The following is a 15,405-nucleotide window of genomic DNA, read 5'->3' as shown; positions in this document are numbered from 1 at the left end:
ATTCCCCACTGTTTCTCCCCTCTAAATATGACTAAATACCCAGAAGATCATTCAATAGACAGTAATAAAATGATTCTGGAAACTTGAAAGAAGAACAGGAACTGCTTAGGAAACTTAGGACTTGAAAATAGGAAAATGATAGAGGAATTCAATAAAATTAAAGGCCAATTCTTTAAAATAAAAGTCAATACAATTGACAAAACTTTACTAAGGTTGGCAAAGATAAATGTTGAATTTTTAATATTCATCTTCATTCATTTTATCCTATGCACATTAGGAGTTTTGGATTATAAACAGATTTCTCATTAAATACCTTATAGCAAATAAATGCATCCTACTTACCCCCTTCCAACATTTCCCCTCATCCATATCCTTAGGGAAATGTGATAAATCAGGTAAATTGTCTTACATGAATAGATAGATACCCTGTAGGTGGGAGAAAAGGCAGAATGATTTTTCAGTGCTTAATAAAAGGAAAGGAGGCAGGTGCTCCCCTTAGTTTAGAGAATATCTTCTTACTGCGACTGTTTGGTATGTAAATAATGTCTTTCTAGAAGCCAGATAGCCCTATTTGCCTCATAGCTATAGATGTTTCCAAGTTTCTAGCCTCATTTCTTATTGAAATATAAATATCTAAGGAAATAACGTTATAGAATTCCTGGACTTTTGGAGCTTAACCTCAGAACCTAGTTCAGGGCAATAGCCACCAGCTCTATCTAGAAAATAAAAGAAATTTTTATTATTCTCCCTGATCACTGTAATTAGCAAGGGCCAAAGGATATAGATATCATTGTTGTGAATAGGCAAAATATTTCAGGAGGCTCAGGTTTTATGCAGGAAGTCTTATTTCACTATGTAAGATAAGAGGAGACACAAATAACCAATGTGAGGAATCAAACAGGGACTTACAGAAGAACCCTGCAGCCATTAAAAGGACTATTACAAATACCTTTATGCTCATGAATTTGACAATTTAGAAGGAATAGACGAATTCCTCAAAGCAGACAAACTACCACAACTCAGCCAAAATTGAACTGATATCTTGAATAGTTCTGTATTTATTAAGGACATTGAATTTTAAATCTACTGTAAAGACATATCTGGGCACAGGTGGTTTTAATGAAGAATTTTACCAAACATTTGATGAAAATTAAAAATATTATGCAATGTCTTCCAGTAAATATACATGTAGGGGATACTTCCTAACTTATTATAAGGCAAGTATTACTCTGACAACAAAAGGCAGCATACACAAACAGAAAAAGAAAACCACAAAGCAATATCTCTCATGAAAATAGATGCAAAAATTCTCAATAAAATCTAACAATCAGAGGTGATAAAAATAAAAATCTAGCAACCTCTCCCTGGTAAAAAAATCTCTCCCTGCAAAAAGTAGTGGAGTATAAAAATCATCTCCCCAATAAAAGTGATAAGGACATTGGCAAAGCCCATCAAAACCAACTTTTCAGAAATTTAAAAATTAACGAGTTACCTGGTGGCTCAGTGTTAAAGAATCTGCCTGCCTATGCAGGAGACATGAGTTCGATCCCTGGGTCAAGAAGTTCCCCTGGAGAAAGACATGGCAACCCACTCTAGAATTCTTGCTTGGGAAATACCCATGGATGGAGGAGCCAGGTAGGCTACAGTCTGTAGGGTCACATAAGAGTCAGGCAAGACTTAACAACTGAACAAGAAAAATTAACTAGGCTTGCAACTATCTGTGGGCAATCTATTCAAGAAAAAATATAACTAAATCTTGTGAAATTTATGGCATTTTATTTTCCCTTATTTTGATCCTTCCTTCTCCTCTCCAGTTCTGTGATAGCCTTGAAAGCTAATAGCCCAGAATCACAGTGAAAACTGTTAGCCTGATACACAATGGCGCACTCAAAAGAGCAGTTTCATCTCTTTCAAGAATAATTTTCAAGAAATTGTCATCTTTTCTTTCTTTCTTTTTTTTTTTTTTAACCTGTCTGGCAGTATTCAGGAATCTCCATTTCTAAGGATTTTATTTATTTTACTTGACTCAGAAATCACTCCAGCACTCTTGCCTGGAAAATCCCATGGATGGAGGACCCTGGTAGGCTGCAGTCCATGGGATTGCTAAGAGTCAGACACAACTGAGCGACTTCACTTTCACTTTTCACTTTAATGCATTGGAGAAGGAAATGGCAACCTACTCCCGTGTTCCTGCCTGGAGGATCCCAGGGATGGGGGAGCCTGGTGGGCTGCCGTCTATGGGGTACAGAGTTGGACACGACTGAAGTGACTTAGCAGCAGCAGCAGCAGCAGCAGAAATCACTTAGTGTGAACAGCCTTTTCCCCCAGGGGCATTTGTTGAAAACAATCAGTGGCAATTATTTAACTTCACACCTTACTGCAGTGGTATTAAAAGTTGGGGCAAACAATTAGCTAAAAAACAAAAGGAAAAACTGAGTAGTGAAATTTCCAGAGGAGGCTTTGAAAAGTGTTGACATATTCTTGGATATCTAAAAGGCCACACATAAATTGGATTCTGCACATGCTCAGAGAAGACCCAATGAGACCCTATGCTCTCTCATCTTTGACTGATCTTGAGACACCATAGAAAATGAATATTAAGTCAAAGGAGTGACCTGCCTAGCAAAAGTGTTGAGGGTTTGCTCTATCACATGAACAGAACCCCTTAATAAAGACTGGGAGAGTTTTTAGCCCTTTACATTTAAGGAAATCTTTGTCAAATATAAGTAGCTGGCCACTAAGCTAACCAAACACTGACTTCAATGACTGTACACAACAGAGACTGGACTTTACAAAGTTAGTTCAGAAAGTGATTAAACAAACAGATGACAACAACAAGTCTTGGGGAGAGGAAAGAAAAAATTCCAGATTTGTCTCATATTTAAAATGTCTAGCTTTCCACAACAACAAAAAATATAAGACAGGCAAAGAAACAAGCATGTATGACCTGACAGAGGAAAAAAAAGGGAACTATCCCTGGGGAAGTCTAAATATTCAACTTACTAGACAAATACTTTAACTATCAAAAAACTAAAGAAAAGTATGAGAACACATTTCCTTAAAAAGAGAATGTCAATTAAGAGGTAGAGCCATATTTAAAAACAATAGATTTTGTGGAGTCGAAAAGTATGTTAACTGGAATGAAAAATTCAGCAGGGGTCACAACAGCAGATATAAGCAGCCAGAAGGAGGAATTTGCAAACTGGAAGATAAGGCAAGGCATCTGAGATTATCTTCTGGGAACAGAAAGATAAAGAATAAGGAAAAAAAATAAACAGAGACTTAGAGACCTGCGGAATGCCATCAGACACACCAACATAAATACAACAAGAGCCCCAAAAGGAGAGGAAAAACAGAGGCAAAAGTAATATTTCAATATTATTTGAAAACTTCTCAAATTTGGTAAGCAAAATTAATCTGGACATATAAGAAGCCCCATGATCTCCAAGTAGAATAACCTCAAAATGACCACCACCTACATATCATAATTAAAATGTTGAAAGCCAAAAACAAAAACAATCTTGAAAGAGGCCAGAGAAGTGACTCATCACATACAAACAACTCGATAAGATCAATAGCTGTTTTACAGTTAGAAACGATGGAAGCCACAAGGCAGTGGAATGACATAATAAAAGTGCTAAAATTTGTGATGGTTACATGAAGCTATATAACTGATAGAATTCCAGGGTGCTACCTACATAAATATACACACACATAAGTGCATGTACAGCTGGTAAAATATGAATAAGCTTCATGGTTTATACAAATGTCAAATTCCTGTTTTGGTACTGTGCTGTAGTTATACAAGATGTTGACACTGGGAAAGTCTAATGAAAAATGTAAGGACCTATTTATAAATTTCTTTGTAATGTTCTATGAATCTATACTTATTCCGAAGTGTATTTAAAATATGTACCAAACTTTAATTTTATGAGTACTCCATAAAATATTACTGTTAGAGAATTCTCAAAGTTCCTGAAATACTCAAATACAAAGCTGAGGCCAGTTGCTTTAATTTTACTTTTGTTTCTGTTCTCTGAAACTTTTAGAATGAGACAGTAAGTATACCATCAACCCGATGCCAAGATGCTACTGTTACATTCCTGAAGCTGTCCTTGAATTGTAGTGTGACCTTAAGCTAATCATTGAATTTATGTATCCCTAAGAATATTCAGCTGCTTCCTAACAAATGATTCTACGCATGATATTAGGCAACATGTATTTTAGTTTTTTGAAAAGAAATGGCATTTTATAAGAAGATTGATAATCAAAAAGATTTTTTGAATAAAATTGTTCGTACTTACAGAGAAAATTATCCAACAATATGCATAGAAAGTAAAGGCTTTCATGAACAAATGCTGTGTCTCAGTGATACTGACCTATTTCATTTTATAAATTGCATGATATTCAAATCTGTGACTCACAGTAATCTTAGTTATCTCTCTTTTGTTAATATTTTTCATAAGATCATGGAATCCACAGGCTTCTCTTTATCTTTAAAAATTATTTTCTGCTTAAAAAAAATTCTATGGTGTTTAATTTTGGACTATTCTGATGCAGCCTTCTCACTTTAGTACAAGTTAAGTATCACATTAAATTAAAATGCTTTTGATTTCATTAACTGAGCTCTTACCCATCAACACTAAGGCCAGTCATAACAAAAACCACAGTTTTTGCCTCAAATCTTAGCAGTTCACATACAGTGTTTTGGGAAAAGTTTTATTTATATAGTGACATGAAAAATTTTTGATTTCTTTTGGAGATTTTCAGAATTCTTTGATTGACTGTCATGATCGAACTAAGAATATCATGGAATGTTCTTGCTTACATGATTTTCTCTTTACCCAATAAAATAAAATATTCTCCAAGTTCTAGACTAAAAAACTGCACCTATGACACTACTCAAATCGTGTTGAATGTGAAATGAAAAAGGTTATCTTCAATAATGTTCAATTCATGAAACATTAAAAAAAATCTTAATAGTGCCTTCTCCCTTGTGATGTCAGAAATTCTTTTCCTTCCTTATGTAAATCTGAGCTTTATACTTTAAAAGTTTCAGGGTCAGAAAAAGAGAGTATAAAAATCTAATGCGGTCACCTTTGGAATTTGAAGAAAATCCAAAGTATGCTAATATATTGGTCTTTATAGAATAAATGTTTCTTTAGAACAAATGTTTTATTTCACATTTTAGAATTTTTCTCTGCTTCTGATTTAATTTGTCCTTCTGACCACTTCAGGATAATTAGCACAATAATATAGTCATTTTTGGTGAATCTGTAACTCAGAATTAGTACAAGATCCAGGAACGTTAATAGATGGTTCTTACAGGAAGTCAATTCTGGAGAAATTTATGGTTGGAATCTAGTTTCAGTGAACACAAGAGTTTGTTTCAGGCTTAAAACAAAGATGTGCTTCTATGCACAGGAAAATCTTGAGAACTAAGGAGACTGAATTTTCTGAAAGATGTGTGTAAAATATGACCCATAGGAAAGAAAATAAAAAGACTGGTAATGTACTTTTCTCAACCAGGGTGACATTGTGTTACTGCTTGAGAATGTATGAGTTGCATTTACTGAAATTGCAAACACCAAAATATCTTTTAAGTGCCACTATGAGTGCTAAGTGCTAGGTTTTTTACAAAGTTTTAAACAGTGCAGAGGTTGTTTTTCATTAGAAGGTATCCAGTCACATCCAGTAGTGTAATCAACCCATTTTTTTCCTTTGTGGTTGATTGAATTCAGTAAAGACCTGACCTAGTAGAAAATTTAGATGTATTATTATTTATATTATATCTAGTGTTCATCCTGCTATATTAAAGGTGTGATATGAATAGACTTTGCAATTATAATCCAATTTTCATGATTAAGAAGTTCCTTGTATTTACTTTTGTTTCTATTATCTGTTTTGTTCATTCCCTTTGAAAAGGTGGAGTGAAAAGTGCATTTGACCCATTCTCCCTCTCTTAAAAAAAATGCATACATCAGGTATTCAGAATTAGTTTAATAATAAGCCTTGATTCATGACACACTATCAGTGTGCCCTGCATGGCCACATGAAAAATTTTATTTTTGTAGGACACAAATGAACCTATCTATGCAACGGAAACAGACTCACAGACATAGAGAAGTGACTTGTGGTTGCCAAGGGGGAGAGGGTGGTTGAAGGAAGAAATAGGAGTGTGGTATTAGCAGATGCAAAATAATATATATAGTATGGATAAGCAACCAGGTCCTACTGTACAGGACAGGGAACTATGTTCAATATCCTATGATAAACTGTATGAAAAAGAATATATATATGTATAACTGAGTCACTTTGCTCTATAGCAGAAATTAAACACATTGTAAGTCAACTTTAATAACATTTAAAATTTTAATAATATAATTATAATAATATTAGTGAATATACTACCAAATTGAAGATCTATAGGACTGACAATAACTTACATTTATTGAGATGTTCCTTCTGCTGAGTAAAGTTTACTTAAGAAGTTTGTTGTTGTTGTTGTTGTTATTGGTTAGTTCAACTTTTTATTGAAGTATAATTTATTTACAATATTACATTAATTTCAGATAACACAATAATGATTTGATATTTTTATACATTACAAGATGACCACCACAAAAGTCCACATAGTTATTACAATGCCTCTGACCATATTTCCTGTGCTGTGCATTACATACCTGTGACTTACCTAACTGGAAGCTGGTACCTCTTAATTTCCCTCAGATATTTCACTCATCTTCCACCCTATTCCCTCGAGAAACATCAGTTTATTCTCTGTATCTGTAGTCTGTTTCCATTTTCTTATGTTTGTCAATTTGTTTTATTTTCAGATTTTGTGTATAAGTGAAATTATACAGTATAGCCTTTAACTGTCTGATTTATTTCACTTAGCATAATATGTTCTAGGTCCATTCCATGTTGTTGTAAATGGTAAGATTTCATTAAAAGGTTTTAAATTCCATATATATACATGGAATCTTACTCAGCCATAGGAAGTATATATATTTATATATGTAAATAAATATATATGTGTGTGTGTTTGTGTGTGTATACACCACATCTTCTTTTCATTCATCTATCAATGGACACATAGGTTGTTGCCATACAATGGCTATTGTAAATAGTGCGCCATTGGACACTGGGGTACACGGGTCTTTCTAATTTGTTTTTAGCTGAGGTATAATTGATTTAGAGTGTTGTGTTATTTTCTGGTGTATAGCAGACTGATTCAGTTATACACATGTATACATATTCTCTTCCACTACGGCTTCTATAGAATATTGAATACAGGGCCTTAAACTCTGAAGTAGGGCCTTATTGTTTATCCGTTTTACACAGGTATCTTTTCATTTGTATTTATTTTTAAATGTTGATTATGTATTTATTTTTGGGTGCTCTGGGACTTTGTTGCTGTGTGTGGCTTTCTCTGTTTGCAGCTAGTAGGACTGCGCTCTAGTTGCTGAGCTTGGGCTTCACACTGTGTTGGCTTCCGCTGTTGCAGAGCATGCGCTCTGTGACACGTGGGATTCAGTGGTTGTGGCTCATGGGCTTAGTCGCTCTGTGGCATGTGAAATCTTCCCAGACCTGGGATCAAAACTGTGTCCTCTGCATTGGCAGGTGGATTCTTAACCACTGGACCCCTAGGGAAGTCCCACATGGGTCTTTTTAAACTAGTATTTTTTTTTGTTTGTTTGCTTTCTTTGGCAAATACCCAGAAGTGGAGTTGCTGGATCATATATGGTACTTCTGTTTTTAATTTTTTGAGGAACTTCCATTCTATTTTATCATGGTGGCTGCACCAATTTACATTCCCACAGTGCATGAGGGTTCCATTTTCTCCATATCCTCAAAAACACGTATTGTCTTTTTGATAATAGCCATTCTGACAAGTGTGAGGTGATAGGTCGTTATGATTTTGATTTGCGTTTCACTGATGATTAACCATGCCAAATATCTTTTTACATGTCCGTTGGCCATCTGTATTTCTATTTAGGTTCTCTGCCCATTTTCATATTGGATTGTTTATATTTTTGATGTGGATTTGTATGAGTTCTTTACATATTTGGGATATTAATCCTTTATCAGATGGAGCACTTGTATATGTTCTCTCATTCAGTAGGCTGCCTTTTCATTTGGTAATAACTTCTTTCACTGTCCTGTTTTGTATCTTTATGATCGTTACCTTGAACTTTTTTAAAAAAATAATTTGCATGCAACTTGTAATGGTTGCTTTCTGTATCCTTCATCTGTAATATATTCCTCATTCTTCCTAGTTCTCTGTGTTTATTTCTGTGTGTTAGGTATGTTGTTTGCCTTTCCTGATTTTGTTGTGGTGCCTTTATATAGGAGAAATCTTTATGGGGACTGACAGCACCTTTCCCTGTGGCCGCCAGAGTTATGTACTCCAGGGGTGCCCCCTGTGTGGGCTGGGTGAGCCCTTTTGTTCATGATGAGGCCAGATGCTGTGGGCATGCCAGTAGGTGGAGCTGGTCTCGGACCAGTTTGCTGCTAGGCCTTCCTCATGCAGTGGATGCTGGCCCACTGGTGGCAGGGGGGCTGGGTCTCCAAATGGCTGTCTGCTTGCCTTGGGGGGTCTTAGGACTGGTGCTGACCTGCTGTTGAGCTGGTAAGCCCTTGGCACTAATAGGCCAGAGAGAAGACTCCAAAATGGCCCTTGCCAAACGGTGTCCTCATGTTAGAATGAGCTCCTAAAAATGGCTGCTGCCAATGTCTGTTTTATCGGGGAAAGTCCTCTGCTCCCTCTCTTGAGGGGGCCCTCCAGGACTAGCAGTGGGTCTGACTGAGGCTCCTTTCAAATTATTGCCTCTGTGCTGGGACTAAGAGCATGTGAGATTTTTGCATGCACCTATTAAGAGATCTTGCATTATACAGTCTCATTGTCCTGGTTTCCAAACACAATTTTTGTTATAAAGAAGAAAGATTCCTTTAGAATCCTTTTTTTTTTTTAAAAATATCTGAGTGCTACAGAACACCACTTTGTTTCCAAGACAGTTTACTTTGTGTTAATACATGTTTCTCTTGTACAAGTACACAGAAAGGAGCACACATGAATGTATAAATCCACATCTGTATATATCTGACTTAAAAACAGACTTTCATAATGCTATTTGCCCACAAGTTAAAAGCAAGGTGTGTTTCTCCTTACGTGTTTGTTGTTGCTTTTGCATCATCACCATTTCTTATTGATTGCCAATTTGTTTTCCTCTGCTTTTTCAGGGCTAAAGATTGATGCTGTTTTGGAGTCTAATTATCCAAGCTGTTCCCAATTACCTTTTCAATGTATTTTTTCTAAAATGCCTGCAGCTTATGGCACTGCCCCAAATTGCCTGTTTAGCTGAGGTGCTTGCTCAGCATGTCTTCCTTCCACAAGCGTGTCACCTTCAATGAAGTCTCACTTCCCTACAGAACACTTTTTATTTGCATTTACATATGTCAGCCAAATCCTGTCCTTCTTTTGCACTTTGCATTTTAATTAGGCTTTTTCGCCATGAAATAACCATAATTTACAGGGAATTGGTCAGAAAATGCAAAGAAGCAATTAATGGGAAGAAATATTTTAATGAACCAATATTTTTCCCTTTTTTTATTAAAACGTATAAGTAATGTTTTTCAATCTAAAAGTGTTATGTTATTTCATAGTAATTGCATTTTCCTAGAGCGTGTTTCTTAATTAAATGATACATTTAAAAATTATTTTCTTAAGGAATGTCTGTAGCAATAGAATAGCTGAATTTGCATCTCCTCAAAGGGACAGTCGTGTCCGACTCTTTGTGACCCCATGGGCTATACAGTTCATGGAATTCTCCAGGCCAGAATACTGGAGTGTTATCTGTTTCCTTTTCCAGGGATCTTCCCAAACCAGGGATCAAATTCAGGTCTCCCGCATTGCAGGTGAATTCTTTACTAGTTGAGCCACCAGAAGTCCAAGAATATTGGAGTGGGTAGTCTATCTTTCTCTAGCGAATCTTCTTGACCCAGTCATTGAACCAGGGTCCCCTCATTGAAGGCGGATTCTTTACCAGCTGAGCTATCAGAGAAGCCCTTTTCATTTAGGTATATATCATAAACTATATTTAAGAGTATTGAGGAATAATTACAGAAACAGGAAACACAGCTTTGAGTATCAGTTTAGCTTCTAGATCCTGGAAAGTGATATTTATTCCCTTTGAGTGGTGGTGGGTGGGGATATGTTATGAAAAAGAACTGGAAATTTTAGAGGATTTGCTCAAAAATTGTTGTTGTCCAACACATAAAATATATGTAAAAGTATAGAAAAATTCAATAGCAATCTTAAGTATATATATATAGTTTGTATATATATATACACATATATATGTGTATATATTGGTGTGTGTATATAATATATAGAATTTTTGTTCATTTCATGCACACATAAAATATTTACAATCATTGATAATTATGCTTGTCCCTTATAAAAACCCCAACAATTTTGAAAAGATTAATCATACAGGCTAGATTCCCTAATCAAATGCACTAGGATTAAAAATCAGTAATAAATGGCCAGCTGTAAAATATACTATGTGACTAGAAACATTTTAAAAATGCTAAATAACTAGTTGAAGAGGATGTCAATTGTTAGGTTACTAAAATTTTAGAACCAAATGGCAAGGAAAGCATTTCAGGTCAAAATATATGAAATATATTTAATTTAATACTTAGGAAAAGTGATACATTTCTATATATTTTTAGGTACAAAAATAAATGGAAAAAAATGAGATAAATGCTCATTTCAAGAAGACTGAAAAGGAGTGACCAAAGTAAACTGAAAGAAATAAGAATTTAAAAAAAAGTTGCAGATATAAATTTCTATTGACTAGATTGACCAAAAAGTTTTAAAATTAGTTAATATAAAGTACTGGAAAAATGTTGGGAAGAGGGACCTTCCTTCACCTGACAACAGGTGATAAGATTCTGTAAAACAGTTTGGTGGCCACTTAGTGAAGAGATGTCTATATATGTCTATATATAAATATTTTGTTGTTATTTAGTTGCTAAGTTGCATCCAACTCTTCTGCAGCCTCGTGGACTGTAGCCTGCCAGGCTCCTCTTTCCACGGGATTTCCCAGACAAGAATACTTGAGTGTATTGTCATTTTTTTCTCTAGGGTATCATCCCAGGGATTGAACCCGTGTCTTCTGCTTGGCAGGCACATTCTTTAGCATTGAGAAACCTGGGAAGCTCATATATGTATAGATACACACACACACACACACACACACATACACACACACACACACATGTATCTTACATCTTTAGTGTAAACTGAGAAACTCAAAACTCTTGTAAAGGTACACACTGAAAATGTGCAGGGATGTTCATTGCAGTGCTGTTTAGGGTAAACAGATGGAAACTGAGTGGCATTTAAGAGATAATCTCTATGTATTTTTTAAAAAAACATGTAAGACTGTTATTTCTTTTTTAGAATACACACATTCTCTTTATTTTTTGAATATAAATTTATTTATTTTAATTGGAGGTTAATTACTTTACAGTATTGTATTGGTTTTGCCATACATCAACATGAATCCACCACAGGTATACACGTGTACACCCCTCCCTCCTTCCTCCACGTATCATCCCTCTGGGTCATCCCAGTGCACCAGCCCCAAGCATCCAGTATCATGCATCGAACCTGGACTGACAATTCATTTCATATATGATATTATACATGTTTCAATGCCATTCTCCCAAATCATCCCACCCTCGCCCTCTCCCACAGAGTTCACAAGAGTATTCTATACATTTGTGTCTCTTTTGCTGTCTCGCATACAGGGTTATCGTTACCATCTTTCTAAATTCCATATATATGCGTTAGTATACTGTATTGATGTTTTTCTTTCTGGCTTACTTCACTCCGTATAATAGGCTCCAGTTTCATCCACCTCATTAGAACTGATTCAAATGTATTCTTTTTAATGGCTGAGTAATACCCCCTTGTGTATATGTACCCCAGCTTTCTTATCCATTCGTCTGCTGATGGACATCTAGGTTGCTTCCATGTCCTGGCTATTATAAACAGTGCTGCGATGAACATTGGGGTACACATGTCTCTTTCAGTTCTGGTTTCCTTGGTGTGTATGCGCAGCAGTGGGATTGCTGGGTCATAAGGCAGTTCTATTTCCAGTTTTTTAAGGAATCTCCACACTGTTCTCCATAGTAACTGTACTAGTTTGCAACGTTTGGATTGCAGCCATTCTGACTGGCATGAAATGGTACCTCATTGTGGTTTAGATTTGCATTTCTCTGATAATGAGTGATGCTGAGCATCTTTTCATGTGCTTGTTAGCCATCTGTATGTCTTCTTTGGAGAAATGTCTATTTAGTTATTTGGCCTGTTTTTTGATTGGGTTGTTTATTTTTCTGGTGTTGACCTGCAGGAGTTGCTTGTATGTTTTTGAGATTAGTTGTTTGTCAGTTGCTTCATTTGCTATTATTTTCTCCCATTCTGAAGGCTGTCTTTTCACCTTGCTTATAATTTCTTTTGTTGTGCAGAAGCTTTTAGTTTAATTATGTCCCATTTGTTTAGTTTTGCTTTTATTTCCAATATTCTGGGGAGTAGGTCATAGAGGATCCTGCTGTGATGTATGTCGGAGAGTGTTTTGCCTATGTTCTCCTCTAGGAGTTTTATAGTTTCTGGTCTTACATTTGGATCTTTAATCCATTTTGAGTTTATTTTTGTGTATGGTGTTAGAAAGTGTTCTAGTTTCATTCTTTTACAAGTGGCTGACCAGTTTTTCCAGCACCACTTGTTAAAGAGATTGTCTCTTCTCCTTGTATATTCTTGCCTCCTTTGTCAAAGATAAGGTGTTCATAGGTGTGTGGATTTATCTCTGGGCTTTCTATTTTGTTCCATTGATCTATATTTCTGTCTTTGTGGCAGTACCATACTGTCTTGATGACTGTGGCTTTGTAGTAGAGCCTGAAGTCAGGCAGGTTGATTCCTCCAGTTCTATTCTTCTTTCTCAAGATTGCTTTGGCTATTTGATGTTTTTTGTATTTCCATACAAATTGTGAAATTATTTGTTCTAGCTCTGTGAAAAATGCCGTTGATAGCTTGATAGGGATTGCATTGAATCTATAAATTGCTTTGGGTATTATACTCATTTTCACTATATTGATTCTTCTAATCCATGAACATGGTATATTTCTCCATCTATTACTGTCCTCTTTGATTTCTTTCACCAGTGTTTTATAGTTTTCTATATATAGGTCTTTATTTTCTTTAAGTAGATATATTCCTAAGTATTTTATTCTTTTCGTTGCAATGGTGAATGGAATTGTTTCCTTAATTTCTCTTTCTATTTTCTCATTATTAGTGTATAGGAATGCAAGGGATTTCTGAGTGTTGATTTTATATCCTGCAACTTTACTATATTCGTTGATTAGCTCTAGTAATTTTCTGGTAGAGTCTTTAGGGTTTTCTATGTAGAGGATCGTGTCATCTGCAAACAGTGAAAGTTTTACTTCTTCTTTTCCAGTTTGGATTCCTTTTATTTCTTTTTCTGCTCTGATTGCTGTTACCAAAACATCCAAAACTATGTTGAATAGTAGTGGTGAAAGTGGGCACCCTTGTCTTGTTCCTGACTTTAGGGGAAATGCTTTCAATTTTTCACCATTGAGGATAATGTTTGCTGTGGGTTTGTCATATATAGCTTTTATTATGTTGAGGTATGTTCCTTCTATTCATGCTTTCTGGAGAGTTTTTATCATAAATGGATGTTGAATTTTGTCAAAGGCTTTCTCTAAATATAGACAGTGTTTAGAAATTGTATTAGTGAAGGGACAGGATAGACCGCTACTAAAAAGGGACTGGAATGTACAGAGACACAAATTAAATCAACGTTTATTTTTGTCCTCAGTAGAAATCCAGAGGTAAGTTGTCACATGCTGGTGGGGTGGCTCTGCTATTGATACCTGGCTCCCAAGGTTCCACTAGCACCACCATCCTCCCAGAGGTAAGAATGTATACTTTTGCAAATGGAAGACAACTAACTAAGCTTCTTCCTCTTCCAGCAGACCCTTAAGCATGTTTATTTTTATTAAACTGCTATAAGTCTGAGTGCCTATAATGTGTTCTAATAATTGAATGACTATCAATAACAACCAATCAACTATAACTCAGTTCTTCTAAATTTTCTTTCCTTTGAAAACCAACATTAATAAAACACAAACATGTTTAATCTGCAAAGCTTTGGCATTTATGATATATTTGTGTATATTAACTTATTTCACTTATTTGAGAACATGAATAAGAAGCATTCATAATGCAGACATTTGCAGAAATCTGCTTTGAATGTCTACAGTTTAGTATATTTCTTATTTGAAGAGTATCTTGGAATGTTACTTATGCTTGGTCAATCGGTATGCTTCACCCTCCAGCTAAGACGGGTCCCCTTGCTGACTGTGACGTTTTGTTTTTATAGGGCAGAACACAATTTACTTAAAATTAAAAATCTACCTGGCTATCATAGACATGTCAGAGAGAAGTAAGCATGGAAATCTTCCTTCTAATAGTGTCAAACTTCTGTCTAGCTGGTAACAAGTCCCTATTGTGTCATGGCATAAGCAGGTCACTGGTTGGTATCAAGTCCACACTGACTGCCGAGTCATTAGTAAATCAGTCAGTTGAGTGATAACTGTCACCCAGTAAAGGACAAATTAGTTTGGTGTTTTATGTTCTGCCTCTGTTTCATGTTTAAGCATCCTGTTACTATGTCATAGGACATAAGGAAGCAGGTTAGACAGAAAAAATGCAGAAAATTAATACACTTGAGAAGCAGCTCAAGGAGAAGTGCTTACCGATATTTAAAATTTGCTTATAAGACATGTAGAATATTTGCCTACATCACTTATGTTTAATATGATCAGTTTAGTCTGTTTATTTTACTTGACTTTTCCCTCTGAGGACAATATAAGAATAACAGGTGTTGACCCTGATTTTATTTATATTTGTGCCATGATTAATAGCACAAATAGTTCAGTTTATTTTCTTTGTCAGAGTAGCTTTGATAAATGGGTTGCCCTGACTGTATGATACGGCCCTTGCTTCTCACTTTTCTCAGTCACAAGGCTACCTCTGAACAAAACAGATTTATTGGTGACTCTTCAATTAGGTGACTAGATCAATAAAATAAAGATGACTGATAGAGACCAAAAACCTTATAAGCTTTCCTTTGGTGCACTTCTTTCCAAATATGGGGGACATTTTCTGATATTCTGTTTATTCCTGGCTTTATAATGAATTTTACTCTTAATATAAGACTTTATCATAAAACATGTTTGAATTATTTTTCTTACGTAAGGACTGAAGTGTGCTATTTTGCACGTTAGAATAGAGAGCAATGCAAAAGAACAGAA

The sequence above is a fragment of the Capra hircus genome, chromosome 6 (genome assembly GCF_001704415.2).
Source record: "Capra hircus breed San Clemente chromosome 6, ASM170441v1, whole genome shotgun sequence".
In the NCBI taxonomy this organism is placed as follows: Eukaryota; Metazoa; Chordata; class Mammalia; order Artiodactyla; family Bovidae; genus Capra; species Capra hircus.
The sequence above is the reverse complement of the archived record's forward strand: the minus strand, read 5'-3'. Positions refer to the sequence as shown.